The sequence below is a fragment of the Physella acuta genome, unplaced genomic scaffold, assembly GCF_028476545.2.
Source record: "Physella acuta isolate Inbredline_101_S28 unplaced genomic scaffold, ASM2847654v3 ptg001852l, whole genome shotgun sequence".
NCBI lineage: Eukaryota > Metazoa > Mollusca > Gastropoda > Physidae > Physella > Physella acuta.
In genome coordinates this window covers 181,781-197,500 of record NW_026733360.1, presented here as the reverse complement: position 1 = coordinate 197,500, position 15,720 = coordinate 181,781, and the positions used below count along the sequence as shown (strand labels likewise).

Sequence of the window (15,720 nt, the reverse complement as noted above, 5' to 3'; positions counted from 1 at the left end):
AACAAAATTATACAAATGTCTTTGAAATATTACTCCTTGGGAAAGAGTATTTATGCAAAACCATATTTTTCGTCGCATCTTTTTATTATCGTATACAGAGTTTCATTCTTACATTTTTTAGTGGTAAATTCGTAACTTGCTCACTGAGGGCTATGAACCCTCCCTCCCCAACCCCAAGAGATGCCTGAAAAAAAAAACCTGTTCTGATTTTACAGACGGGCTTCCTTAAATGGGCATAGCTCAACATGAACTAGCGGTGTAAACAAATGGGGCGGGATGTAACCTATTCTTACTGTTTGTAACAATTGCAGTTATTAAAATTGAACTAACATTTGTTGGTATTATGTGTTTTGTTGAATTTTCGGTTTCAGATATGCTTGGTAGACATATACCCGTGCGCCCACTGTAGTTTTGCTTACACAGGTTGCAACTGCACAAGAACAAATCCAGTCAAATTCCAATTCTATCCATTTGAAGGATCGCGATTTCGGCTCACTGTTTACGGATCTTATGAAAAGAGCTATATCCATTTGAAGGATCGCGATTTCGGCTCACTGTTTACGGATCTTATGAAAAGAGCTATGGAAAATATCCCGGACTCTATCCACCTTATTTAGCAAGTTTAGCAACTAGCAATATATTTGACGCTTCACTCAAACCAGGTGATTGTATTTATATCAATAAAGTTTTATATACTATGCAGGCGAAGTATGATGCACGTAGTTTAGTAGAGTGCACGCAAACTATAACGCGAAGTGTGTAATAAACAGTACATACAAAGTATATCGTGAACCGTATTGTGCACAGTGCACATAATATATAACTGTATAACCGTGTTGCTGAGAATGCAAAAAGTATAATAAGAAATACGGTTCACGATATACTATGTATGCAGTGTTCGTTACACACTTTGCGTTATAGTTTGCGTGCACACTACTAAACTCTTAGTATCATACTTTACCTGCACAGTATATAAAACATTATAAAGAGTTTAGAATATATATATATATATATATATATATATATATATATATATATATATATATATATATATATATATATATATATATATATATATATACTAGCCGTCCCGGCCAGGCCCTGCTCTGGCTTATGTGAAAAACCTATCTGTAAAGAAACATGACATGTGTGTTTAGTAATCAGCATATACCCGGCATTGCCCACCCTAACCACAGCCAACCAAAACCAAAACACAAATAAAGAAAGGAAACATAACATAAACGCAAACACTAATACAAACGATAACACAAACCCAAACCCAACCACAAACACAAAACCAACCACAAACACAAATACAAACACAAACCCAAAAAAAAACACAAACGAAAACGAAAAAGAAAAAGAAAGAACGAAAACGAACAAAATCAAAACGCAAACCCAACCTAAACACAAAGAAAACACAAACGCGAACATAAAGTGCTTACAGTCTAGCCAGGGCGCCAAATCGCACCTCGCTGGGGCGTCGGCGGAATCGCCTGTTTCAGCTTAATAAACGACTATAATACCCCAACTTATTCATAGTCTTTTGCACACACTTAAACGAACGTTGCGCCAAACAGAACACGGGAGGCCCGGGGCCCCAAGTAGCACCCTGTCTGGGCGCCAGAGGACAATTATAATACTCCAAGCTTATCCCTAAACGGAAAGAAATAAACATATAGGACATGTAGGACCTGGCTTATTAACTGTTATTGATTTTAAAAAATAATTAGTAAACAGTAAGTTCAGTGTATAGAATAAATAAAAGGCAGTATTAAAAATACCTACAACATTTGCACTTGATCAATCCCCGCTAATTATGTAATTATTTTTTCCCAACACCAAAACAAAGTAATAAAAAGTAAATTCTTTTCCACTAATGCAATGTTTTATAAAGGGAAGTAATTGTGTTTTCCTAATTTATCAAAGGGAAGTAAGTGCTAAAGGACTAAATATAAATAATTTTCAGAAATAATTAGAATTTTTGTAAAAGATGATATTTTTTTAAAAATTGTGTTTAAAGAACATGCCGACAATTATTACTATCAGTTTGAAAAATGAAAATTATTTCCCAACACTTTAATTATTAATTTTTTAACTCATAAATTTAGACCATGAGCACTTTAATATTCTAACACTTTAATCCATCAAAGTTTCGATTTTTTTGTTTTTTGTGATATTCCTTTGTAATCCACGACAAACATTTTACAAACATATATACATACAGAATTGAACTTTATATATATATATATATATATATATATATATATATATATATATATATATATATATATATATATATATATATAATTATATAATTATCATTATTTAGAAAACAGACACTACTTTTTTTTCTTTATAATATTTTTTTTCTATTGGTTACTTAACAAACGGTTTTACCCTTTTTAAACAGATGGCTGGGATCCGATTTACGTCCATAATCACAAAAATCGTCAAGTTCGGATAGGGATTAGATCAACGACAAATGGAAACAATCAACTCGACCCAGGTTTCAGTACAGTTTTAAATGTTTGCATGCATCTCTTAAACTCGAAAACTTTTTCTACTTTCAATGTTTCAAAAGCTTTTAACTTAAGTACTGTTTCAGATAGATAAATGAAATTTCATATATAAATAAAAAGTCTAATTCACTGCCACTGTCAAATTTTGAGTAATTTCCGTTTACCGGGAGTAGTAATTTACGCTATTTCCGATTTCTCAAAAAACGCATGTGAATTTATAAAGTACTTATAATATCCTGCTCTAGTATGCATATTTTGCTTGGCGTTTTCTTTTTCCTACGAGATGCTATTCTATTATAAAAAGTGTAAGTAATTAAAAATGGATTGAAAATATTGTCTATATCCCGAGTTGCCATCCCCCGTAGTGTTATATAAGAATATTCGAGAAAGCTTAGGGGAGATCACTCCCGGTTTATTTACCATGAGTTCATACTGAATTTAATAAAAAACGGGAGTGATCGTCCCTAAACTTTCTAATATATTCCTAAATAACAGTAGGGATATGTTTTAATTAATTTGTATAAATAACTACATTTTATAAATATAACTAGCGTACCCGACCCCCGCGCGTTGCCGCGGGGATAGAAGAAAGTCTGACGAAATATATTAGAAGGATATCACCAATGCATTACCAATCATATGTTCTTAGACGCGTCACCTTGTTTTCTAAAACTGTGTTATTTAAATGTTAACAATGTCTGCGCTTGGATAATAATTATCGGGACACGGGTTTTCCTACACTACCGCATGAAAACCTTGAGTGTATTTTAATCACTCACCGAAATAATTAGTTAGAACACACTTCGGTGACCACCCATATGTCAGGGACGTAGAGGGGCGCTCTCAGGAGCCCCCCTACCCCCGATTACACTACCGCAGAGGCGCAGCGTAAGGCCCCTGGCTCCTTAAAACTAACATGCGCCATCGTGCTCATAGGATAACCCAGCGTGTAAACAATAATGCAGATTTCGTCATTCGCTAAAGTGACACAAATGAACAGGATTTTTTTCTTTAACACATACAAAAATTATTTGACGTGTTTTCAACATCAGTTTGACTGATGCAATATGCTAGCGTTACTAATGGTCTATTATTAGATGCTGGGTCTCATTTTCGGCCTGGATCGTCTAATAATAGATGCTTATTGCATCATTCGCAAAGTGACGAAACTCTACAGTAGGTTCCTCGTATTCAAACAGTTATTTTTTCATCTTTCGCTAGGTGACGAAACTGACGAAAATTTTATAAACCGTATATAGAGAAAAATCGCAGCCGCCCGTGGCGCCGCCCTTGCGAAATTAAAATCTCCCCAAAGTTTCATGGTACACGGATGAACGGTGTGAAAACTAAATTTTATAAACCGTATATAGAGAAAAATCGCAGCCGCCCGTGGTACCGCCCTTGCGAAATTAATAAAGGTTTTTTTTTTTTACAGAACCCTTCCCTGAATTGTTCTAATCAACTCCCCCAAAGTCTCATGGCTATCGGATAACGGTGTCTCATTCAAAATCGACTTTTATTTTTATATACTGTATATAAAGAAAAATCGCACCCTCCCAAGGCGCCGCCCTTGCGAAATTAAAAATGTTTTTTTACAGAACCCTTTCTTAGAGTGTTATTATGAACTCCCCAAAGTCTCATGACTATTGGATGAACGATGTCAAACCAAAATCAACTTTTATTTTTATATACCGTATATAGAGAAAAAACAAATTGCGCCCTGCCGGGGCGCCACCCCGGCGAATTTGAAATTTTCTTTTCGCAGAAACCTCCTCAGGAATATTCTCAACAACTTCCCAAAGTTTAATGCCTATCGGATGAACGGTGTCACTGCAATTCACTTTTATTATTTTTATATACCATATATAGAGGAAAATCGCACCCTCCCGTGGCGCCGCCCTTGCGAAATTAAAAATTATTTTTTTACAGAACCCTTCCTTAGAGTGTTATTATGAACTCCCCAAAGTCTCCTGGCTAGCAGATGAACGATGTCAAACCAAAATCAACTTTTTATTTTTATATACCGTATATAGAGAAAAACAAATCGCGCCCTGCCGGGGCGCCACCCCTGCGAATTTGAAATTTTTTTTTTTCGCAGAAACCTCCCCAGGAATATTCTCAACAACTTCCCAAAGTGTCACGGCGATGTGATGAGAGGTGTGGTAATGCATAAAGGACAAACAAACACACAGACACACAGACATACATTGCTTTTTATATATATAGATAGATTTGTGCAGAAAAAAAGAACAGAAAATTTGTATTTTCTAAAGAAAACCTTGATTACCTGTTTTAAATATCGGGAAATAGCGCAAAGCACTGCTTCCAGCAAACGAAAAAGACTCACATTTTGACAGAGAGCAACAAAGTAATATATCTAATTATGAAATTTCAACTACCTAACTGAAACAGCACTCAAGTAATTTGGTATTTCAGTAATTTTAGAAACCGAAATAAAGTACCACTTCGTGTATTGAGAAAGTAAAAAAGCAATAAATACAATGCCTAATTAGATTGTAATCTATGCGTACCGCCATTGTTGATGTAACTGTATTAGGTCCAAAAGTTTTAAGAAATCGCTCGATTTGAAATTGTGAAAATTGAGTTACAAATTCACCAGCTCACTTACTCAAACAGATTTTATATTATACTAGGCATACTGCCTAGCTTCGCTTAGGTTTTTAAAAGGCATTTGAGAATTTGAATACTTAATTATTTAGCGATGGATTGGGTGTGGAGTGCTTTAATAAGTTTAATAAGTTTAATTTAAACAGTAATGCTAACTTTAGAAAAAATGTTTTTGTTAGTCATTTACATACAGATTCGTAGCGAATTTTTGGAAAGTACGCAATGTATAACTAAAATGGAATTAGAACTACACAGGTTTCATGAACAGTATATCTCATAGTTTATATTACATTGCCTTTTGAAATTAATTAATTAATTTAATTAACATACTTAACTAAATTAACAACTTAATTTTGTACTAAAACAAATGCTATACTTCGTCATTTTCTGTTTCTGTTTAAAATAGTATACAATTATTTGAAAAATAATAATTTTAAAAACGTTACCTCCCTTGAAAACTGAACGTATGACGTATTTCATTGTTTACTTATATTGTTTGCTTATATAAGAAATTACGTTATATGAACTTATTTAACGACTATAATGGCTGTTTCCGACGGGAATAAAGTTTTTTCGTTACCCTCCATATCGGTCTACGACGTCACATAATATTAAGGGGATCGTTCGTCAATTTATTTATATATATATATATATATATCTCATATAAGGAGAATTTCACTCAAGATCATCTTTTAGCCCTCGTCGAGGGCTTTGAGTCTGACCAACAGTTTTTCCATACGGCCTAGTCATCTATAGTAGTGTATGCAAAAACTTAGCATGATGTACAGACATTAAGTAACCTAAAAATTGTGTTAAAATTTCCCTGTTTTTCCCATAAAATACAAAGATTATATAGGGAAATACAACTGGTCAGTTTTGACCGCTTTACGAAGTTTTCCCAGAATTGCCGAGTTTTTTATGAAACCCCTAGGTGTTCTTCTACCACCTCACAAAATATCAAGGGGGGTCGTCGGAGGAAATTTTTTTTCGTAATAGAGCTCATATAAAGAGAATTTCACTCGCGGTCACTTTTTAGGCCTCTTCGAGGGCTTTGAGTGTAACCGACAGTATTCCCTAAAGGTCAAGCCATTGACCTAGGAGCATGCAAAAAATTAGCCAGATATACTGAGCTTAAGTACCCTAAAGTCTGCGTTGAAATGACCCTCTGTTTTTCCCATAAAATACAAAGATTATATAGGGAAATACAACTGGTCAGTTTTGACCGCTTTACGAAGTTTTCCCAGATATGCCGAGTTTTTTGTGACACTCCTAGGTGTTCTTCTACCACCTCACAAAATATCAAGGGGGGTCGTCGGAGGAAATTTTTTTTCGTAATAGAGCTCATATAAAGAGAATTTCACTCGCGGTCACTTTTTAGCCCTCGTCGAGGGCTTTGAGTGTAACCGACAGTTTTCCCTAAAGGTCAAGCCATTGACCTAGGAGCATGCAAAAAATTAGCCAGATATACTGAGCTTAAGTACCCTAAAGTCTGCGTTGAAATGACCCTCTGTTTTTCCCATAAAATACAAAGATTATATAGGGAAATACAACTGGTCAGTTTTGACCGCTTTACGAAGTTTTCCCAGATATGCCGAGTTTTTTGTGACACTCCTAGGTGTTCTTCTACCACCTCACAAAATATCAAGGGGGGTCGTCGGAGGAAATTTTTTTTCGTAATAGAGCTCATATAAAGAGAATTTCACTCGCGGTCACTTTTTAGCCCTCGTCGAGGGCTTTGAGTGTAACCGACAGTTTTCCCTAAAGGTCAAGCCATTGACCTAGGAGCATGCAAAAAATTAGCCAGATATACTGAGCTTAAGTACCCTAAAGTCTGCGTTGAAATGACCCTCTGTTTTTCCCATAAAATACAAAGATTATATAGGGAAATACAACTGGTCAGTTTTGACCGCTTTACGAAGTTTTCCCAGAATTGCCGAGTTTTTTATGAAACCCCTAGGTGTTCTTCTACCACCTCACAAAATATCAAGGGGGGTCGTCGGAGGAAAATTTTTTTCGTAATAGAGCTCATATAAAGAGAATTTCACTCGCGGTCACTTTTTAGGCCTCTTCGAGGGCTTTGAGTGTAACCGACAGTATTCCCTAAAGGTCAAGCCATTGACCTAGGAGCATGCAAAAAATTAGCCAGATATACTGAGCTTAAGTACCCTAAAGTCTGCGTTGAAATGACCCTCTGTTTTTCCCATAAAATACAAAGATTATATAGGGAAATACAACTGGTCAGTTTTGACCGCTTTACGAAGTTTTCCCAGATATGCCGAGTTTTTTGTGACACTCCTAGGTGTTCTTCTACCACCTCACAAAATATCAAGGGGGGTCGTCGGAGGAAATTTTTTTTCGTAATAGAGCTCATATAAAGAGAATTTCACTCGCGGTCACTTTTTAGCCCTCGTCGAGGGCTTTGAGTGTAACCGACAGTTTTCCCTAAAGGTCAAGCCATTGACCTAGGAGCATGCAAAAAATTAGCCAGATATACTGAGCTTAAGTACCCTAAAGTCTGCGTTGAAATGACCCTCTGTTTTTCCCATAAAATACAAAGATTATATAGGGAAATACAACTGGTCAGTTTTGACCGCTTTACGAAGTTTTCCCAGATATGCCGAGTTTTTTGTGACACTCCTAGGTGTTCTTCTACCACCTCACAAAATATCAAGGGGGGTCGTCGGAGGAAATTTTTTTTCGTAATAGAGCTCATATAAAGAGAATTTCACTCGCGGTCACATTTTAGCCCTCGTCGAGTGCTTTGAGTGAAACCGACAGTTTTCCCTAAAGGTCAAGCCATTGACCTAAGAGTATGCAAAAATTTAGCCAGATATACTGAGTTTAAGTACCCTAAAATCCGCTTTGAAATGACCCTCTGTTTTTCCCATAAAATACAAAGATTATATAGGGAAATACAACTGGTCAGTTTTGACCCCTTTACGAAGTTTTCCCAGATATGCCGAGTTTTTTGTGACACCCCAAGGCGTTCTCCTACCACCTCACAAAATATCAAGGGGGGTCGTCGGAGGAAAAAATTTTTCGTAATAAAGCTCATATAAAGAGAATTTCACTCGCGGTCACTTTTTAGCCCTCGTCGAGGGCTTTGAGTGTAACCGACAGTTTTCCCTAAAGGTCAAGCCATTGACCTAGAAGCATGCAAAAAATTAGCCAGATATAATGAGCTTAAGTACCCTAAAGTCTGCGTTGAAATGACCCTCTGTTTTTCCCATAAAATACAAAGATTATATAGGGAAATACAACTGGTCAGTTTTGACCGCTTTACGAAGTTTTCCCAGATATGCCGAGTTTTTTGTGACACCCCTAGGTGTTCTTCTACCACCTCACAAAATATCGAGGGGGGTCGTCGGAGGAAATTTTTTTTCGTAATAGAGCTCATATAAAGAGAATTTCACTCGCGGTCACTTTTTAGCCCTCGTCGAGGGCTTTGAGTGTAACCGACAGTTTTCCCTGAAGGTCAAGCCATTGACCTAGGAGCATGCAAAAAATTAGCCAGATATAATGAGCTTAAGTACCATAAAGTCTGCGTTGAAATGACCCTCTGTTTTTCCCATAAAATACAAAGATTATATAGGGAAATACAACTGGTCAGTTTTGACCGCTTTACGAAGTTTTCCCAGATATGCCGAGTTTTTGTGACACCCCTAGGTGTTCTTCTACCACCTCACAAAATATCAAGGGGGGTCGTCGGAGGAAATTTTTTTTCGTAATAGAGCTCATATAAAGAGAATTTCACTCGCGGTCACTTTTTAGCCCTCGTCGAGGGCTTTGAGTGTAACCGACAGTTTTCCCTAAAGGTCAAGCCATTGACCTAGGAGCATGCAAAAAATTAGCCAGATATAATGAGCTTAAGTACCATAAAGTCTGCGTTGAAATGACCCTCTGTTTTTCCCATAAAATACAAAGATTATATAGGGAAATACAACTGGTCAGTTTTGACCGCTTTACGAAGTTTTCCCAGATATGCCGAGTTTTTTGTGACACCCCTAGGTGTTCTTCTACCACCTCACAAAATATCAAGGGGGGTCGTCGGAGGAAATTTTTTTTCGTAATAGAGCTCATATAAAGAGAATTTCACTCGCGGTCACTTTTTAGCCCTCGTCGAGGGCTTTGAGTGTAACCGACAGTTTTCCCTAAAGGTCAAGCCATTGACCTAGGAGCATGCAAAAAATTAGCCAGATATAATGAGCTTAAGTACCATAAAGTCTGCGTTGAAATGACCCTCTGTTTTTCCCATAAAATACAAAGATTATATAGGGAAATACAACTGGTCAGTTTTGACCGCTTTACGAAGTTTTCCCAGATATGCCGAGTTTTTTGTGACACCCCTAGGTGTTCTTCTACCACCTCACAAAATATCAAGGGGGGTCGTCGGAGGAAATTTTTTTTCGTAATAGAGCTCATATAAAGAGAATTTCACTCGCGGTCACTTTTTAGCCCTCGTCGAGGGCTTTGAGTGAGACCGACAGGTCTGCCCTACGGTCAAGCCATTTACCTATAAACATGCCAAAAATTAGCCAGATGTAAAGAGGGTAAGTCCCCTAAAATCCGTTTTGAAATGACCCTCTGTTTTTCCCATAAAATACAAAGATTATATAGGGAAATACGACTGGTCAGTTTTGACCCATTTCCCGATTTTTCCCGGACATGGCGAGTTTTTTGTGACACCCCAAGGCGTTCTCCTACCACCTCACAAAATTTCAAGGGGGGTCGTCGGAGGAATTTTTTTTTCGTAATATAGCACATATAAGGCGCCGGTCAGTCGAGGTCAGTTTTGACCCCCTCTCGGTAGACTTTTCGGCCAACCGTCACCGGCCCTCGTGTTCTATCGCCCCAAGGCACCATCGTGCCAAATTTGACGCGCCTGCGGCGCCGGGAAGTGCCCTATCGGGCACCCGACCACTTTGCTTTATATATATAGATAAAATGATAACAACTGCAGACCAATGATAAAGATAAATGAGTTATGTGCTTTTAAAACTATTTTTTCTTATCTTTGTGTTTTTTTATAAAAAGAAAACGCAAAGCAATTTATTTATATGCAGTATATATCAAGCGCGGTCGGTAAATTTTGTCTTTCGATTCGCAGTTTTTTATTTGACTTCAAGTGTATGAGTTCTTATATTATTACTAGCTTTTATTAAGTTTTCCATATCCGTTGTTGTTTTGGTTTTTTTTTTGGGGGGGGGGGGGGTTACGGTAAATCTAGTAACCTAATATTAACCCACCTATAATGCAGTGATTTTGTTCAAAGATTCCAACTATCTTCTTCTTGGATGACGATGCAATGATATCTAAATTTTAATTTGATTAGATAGACAAATGGTCATCAAACTTTAGTAACAAATTAACATTATCACCCTGTTTTTTAGCTGTTTCACGGCTGATTGCTTATTCCTATGTGGCCCCTGGCGAGCAAAAGGCTGCAGCCACACCTCTCCATTGGACCTGTTTTAGCGGCTTTTTTTATCTGTCCCCCACGTAAGCCCGGCTTTCTTTATCTGCCCCCCCCCCCCCCCACGTAAGCCCGGCAGACCTTGCCTCATCTTCAAATGTCTTCCTCAAGGATTTACTTTGCCGGCCCACTTTCCTCTTCCCCTGGGGATTCCTGTCTAGCGTTTTCTCTCAGAAGGGACAGATAACTGTTTCTTAGATCGTACATTTTACGATAAAATTTTAATCATAGACTTTTGTAATAAGATTTTAAATGTACTGAAAATGTAAAATAAAATAACGTGCTTTCTTTATACAAGCTTCGCTTGCTAATGAAATGTTTTAATATTTAAAAAGTTTTATTAAAGAAAGCGAATTCTTTTTTTCTTCTTTTTCTCAGTGTATTTTAAAGCTTATTGAATGAAAGTTTTTTAAAAATATATTTCTTTAATATCTCTTTTCCTAAAAATAATTTTCAAATAATCCACAGGAACTAATATGGTTGGGATAGCAACTCTATTTGCTATCCTCCTGGTCAAGAGCATGCTTAATGAACAAGGATTCCAATAAAAGAAAAGATAAAGGAACTTGCTTGATTTTGTGATGGAACAAAATAAGAAGTCACACAACTCGGCCACATTTATCCTACCCATCTTAGCTGATACCTAATGTTTAAAGTTAAATTTTAGTTTAAAATTACCGCATCAGGTAAAACTATTCATGTTAGTCTTTTCATTAGTCATCTAAAACATTTAAAACGTATACATAATTTTATAAAAGACATTGTAGGATATTATTATTATCTAAATGCTGTTAACTCGTTTAATGGTTCAACCTTTTGTTAAAATATCTTTTGCTTGCTGTAATAATTCAAGTATATGAATTACCATTTAACATCAGTTTAAGTAAAAATAACGTAAAATAAATATTTGCATAAGAAAAAGTAAAATAATATTGCGTTTATGTTGATTTATTTTTTTAGTTTATATTTTTCCACTTTGTTGACATTGGCCAACTCCTGTGAACTAAGTATTATAACAGAGGATAATTTGGGTAAGAAATTTTAGGGGTCTGGTGATAAAGCTCAAGGTTCATAGGGCTTTGTAGTATGGAACAGAAACTCTTCTAGGAAAAAATCCCACAAAAATAAAATAAAAACCACTACTATGTAGTTTGTTCTTGAATGGCCAAAGGGTATGGGAGCGAACCTAAAAGGAAATGCAGGGTTATAATTGCTTTGGGGAAAAATTACTTTTTTTTAGTTCTATGTATGAGTGTGTGTATGTGTATGTGTATGTGTATGTGTATGTGTATGTGTATGTGTATGTGTATGTGTATGTGTATGTGTATGTGTATGTGTATGTGTATGTGTATGTGTATGTGTATGTGTATGTGTATGTGTATGTGTATGTGTATGTGTATGTGTATGTGTATGTGTATGTGTATGTGTATGTGTATGTGTATGTGTATGTGTATGTGTATGTGTATGTGTATGTGTATGTGTATGTGTATGTGTATGTGTATGTGTATGTGTATGTGTATGTGTATGTGTATGTGTATGTGTATGTGTATGTGTATGTGTATGTGTATGTGTATGTGTATGTGTATGTGTATGTGTATGTGTATGTGTATGTGTATGTGTATGTGTATGTGTATGTGTATGTGTATGTGTATGTGTATGTGTATGTGTATGTGTATGTGTATGTGTATGTGTATGTGTATGTGTATGTGTATGTGTATGTGTATGTGTATGTGTATGTGTATGTGTATGTGTATGTGTATGTGTATGTGTATGTGTATGTGTATGTGTATGTGTATGTGTATGTGTATGTGTATGTGTATGTGTATGTGTATGTGTATGTGTATGTGTATGTGTATGTGTATGTGTATGTGTATGTGTATGTGTATGTGTATGTGTATGTGTATGTGTATGTGTATGTGTATGGGTATGGGTATGGGTATGGGTATGGGTATGGGTATGGGTATGGGTATGGGTATGGGTATGGGTATGGGTATGGGTATGGGTATGGGTATGTGCATGTGCTTGTGCTTGTGCATGTGCACATATATACTTATATTGCTGAAGATACTGATCTAATAGCTTGGTTTTTATATAATAGGATTTAAATTAAATCATTTATTTCTCCTTTATAGTGCAGTATTACATAAAAGCTTGTTATTAAAAAGTTTTTTATGCGTTAAATTTTTAACTGGCCTACTTTAATAAAATTTAATTGAGTTCCATTACTAAAAATTATTGCGCACCAAACGAACACATTTACTTTGGATTCCTCTCGTTTAAGCGCGTATACCATGTTGAAATGTAATGCCTTGATATGCTATGTTTAGAAAAGGGAGATAAGTATTGATAAATGCTTTATTTTGTTTGATTCTCTTATTTCTCTTACACATACTTGAATCTTCTGGTACTTAAATTTGTACAGTACATTATTTTTGTTAAAAAAGTACTTTCAATAAATAACATGGGTTAATAAAAAAATGTATTGTCATTGTGCCCTGTTTGGACCTCGCCGCCTTAGCCCTACCCGCCTCATTGTGTTTTATGTCTGACTTTGCACAGACGTGCCCAAAGATTTCGTCTGGGGCATTCACTCACCTTTAAAGCTATTTAAAAAGATTTATTTTTGTACTCCCCTAGATCCATTCCACCTCCACACAGCACATTTAACCCCCCATCAAAAAAAATTAATATTCATGTTTTTATTTAATTTATTTGGAAATAATATTATTGGAATTGGAATCATATAATGTTTCCGGCAGAAGACCCATATGAAAAGCCAGCATTTTTTAGAATATCTGTCATTTTAATCAAGGTATGGAATGGCTTGGTAGCTATTTACTATTGCTAGGCATTACCTAAAATACCTAGGCATTATAAAAATTGAAAAGAACTTAGCAGGCTACGTGTGAATTTGCCAGATTTAAAAAATCGTCAGAAATGAAAGAGAAAATACAAAATTAGCAACTGGAAATTTTTACTGGGAGAATAAAAGAAAAACAGTGCTATTATTGTTGACACCTACCTACGATTAGGATCTAAATCTAATACTTATATATACATTTTTATTTATTTTGTTTACAAAACTAAGCTTTTCCAATTAAAATGGGCGAGGAAAAAGGGGGGGGGGGGGCGCATCGAGATTTGTTAAAATCTTGTTTTCGTTTATTTTTTTTACATTTTTTTTTTGCGATTAAAATAAATTATCTATACTCGTCTTCGAAAAAATAAAATAGTGATTTTACTAGATTTATTTGCTGTTAAAAGATTGTTACTAGATCTGTTTCCTGTTTAAAAATGATTGTTACTAGATCTGTTTCCTGTTTAAAAATTATTGTTACTAGATCTATTATCTTTAACAAACATTGATGGTTACTAGAGCTATATGTTGTTAATAGATTGTTACTAGATCTATTTGTTTTTAACAACAAAAACCATGAAAAACAAAACTTGGATGTCACAGTGTGATGAAACATGGACACGACTGAAGTCTCGTCCCCACATTACGGCACGTTAACTGGCTCTAATGAGGGTGATGGTGGATTAACGATATTCGTCGTCGTAAGGTGGGGGCTGGGCCGGTTAATTAATGTGACGTGCTCATGTTTTGTAATGTGATGATGTAACTTCATGAGGTCATCTTAGCCAGGGTTCTGGGATTTTATAATGTCGTTTTAGCTGAGTACTGTCCATAGATTGTGTTGATAGATTACGTTAAGATTGGACGCTTTTTTCTAACTTATAATTGTATTCATGCTTTAAACTGCCGGCATTGAGTTGACCGGTAGTCATTGGATCTGCTTATTAAGTTTAGTTGCCGGCTGTAAACCATTGCTAAGACAAGTAGTCATCAGACCTGGCTTTTAGCATTGTTACTGCTTGCTGTTACTAGCTACTAAATTTTATTTCCACTTTAAGAGCGTATCTTGCCTGTTACTTAGTCCATATGGCAGTAGAGTATAACATTTCTTATCATCGGAAGTTGAGGGTACAAAACCTTCGGTTGAATTATATGATTCATGCTAGTATTATTGTATACATTACTGACAGAACTTACTGATTACTATCAGTAACACAGCACAATTTACAAATTTACCGCTGAAACCCATCTTTCCCTTTCTATGACACTGGTTACGAGCATTCTCTGTGTAAGCAGTTGTCTGTCTTTGGCTGACCCAAAAATTATATTATGCTATCAATCAATGTTCTAAACATACAGAAAGGAGAAAAGCGACAGTGTCATACTTGACTGCGCAATGTTAGTAAACTCGTGTCTCTACATGATCCATCGCTATAGGAGCTCCTGATTTAGCACATAATTCATTTTTAATACCATTGTGCTTCAGCAGCTTTCTATGGTTTTTCAATGCATAATAGCAAACGGCTGTTTCAGTTATTTTTGTTTAAATTAAAATTATTTGTATAACAGAAAAGGAAAGATATATTTCATTACTACACAGAAAAGTATTTGAAAAGCTAAGATATACATTTACACTACCTATTTTACTCGCCTTACATAATCTTTAATTTATGTACAATGACTTTTGTTTTACTAGGAAATGTCATGTACTAACAAAGCTGTTATTAAAGTAAGCTTAATTTCTTTTCTTATGTTCAGTGCATTTAAAAGCGTGTAGTTATACAGGATATAAATAGCTTTTATTAACCCATCGATATGAACGATTTACTTTTTGTAAATTAACTTTAACATTTTAGAATGTTTTCTATAATTGCTACGTACATTTTAAAACAAGAATACTAGTTTCTCAAATCATTACTTTTTCTTTGATAAAATTATTTTATTATTATATTTCTGAGACCATAATATTTAAGTAAGTTGACAGATGTTATGTTTTATAACTTAGTCCCAATGGTCAACGTTATTAATAGTTATTTTAAGGTAAATGTTGGCACTGACTAAAATTGTTCTCATTAAAACCATTCTAATGAAGAATTTATATTGAGTAAAAATAAAATTCACTCATAAAAAAACTCTTACAGTGGTTTAATAAACATTATTATTTGTCAAAATTTAAATACCAAAAAAATTAAAAGGATATCATGTTAAAACTAATTTAAAGGAAATTTCACAAGATGTAA

At 35.4% G+C, this 15,720-nt stretch overlaps 1 long non-coding RNA gene across 1 annotated transcript; it reads left to right on the top strand.

Annotated features, from left to right (window-relative positions):
• Positions 1–556: 556 nt before the first annotated feature.
• On the top strand, positions 557–11,537 carry LOC131930810 (uncharacterized). The gene is made up of 3 exons (XR_009384171.1): positions 557–662; positions 2,414–2,509; positions 11,092–11,537. It is a non-coding gene; the product is annotated as an uncharacterized LOC131930810 (long non-coding RNA).
• The last annotated feature ends 4,183 nt before the right edge of the window (positions 11,538–15,720 follow it).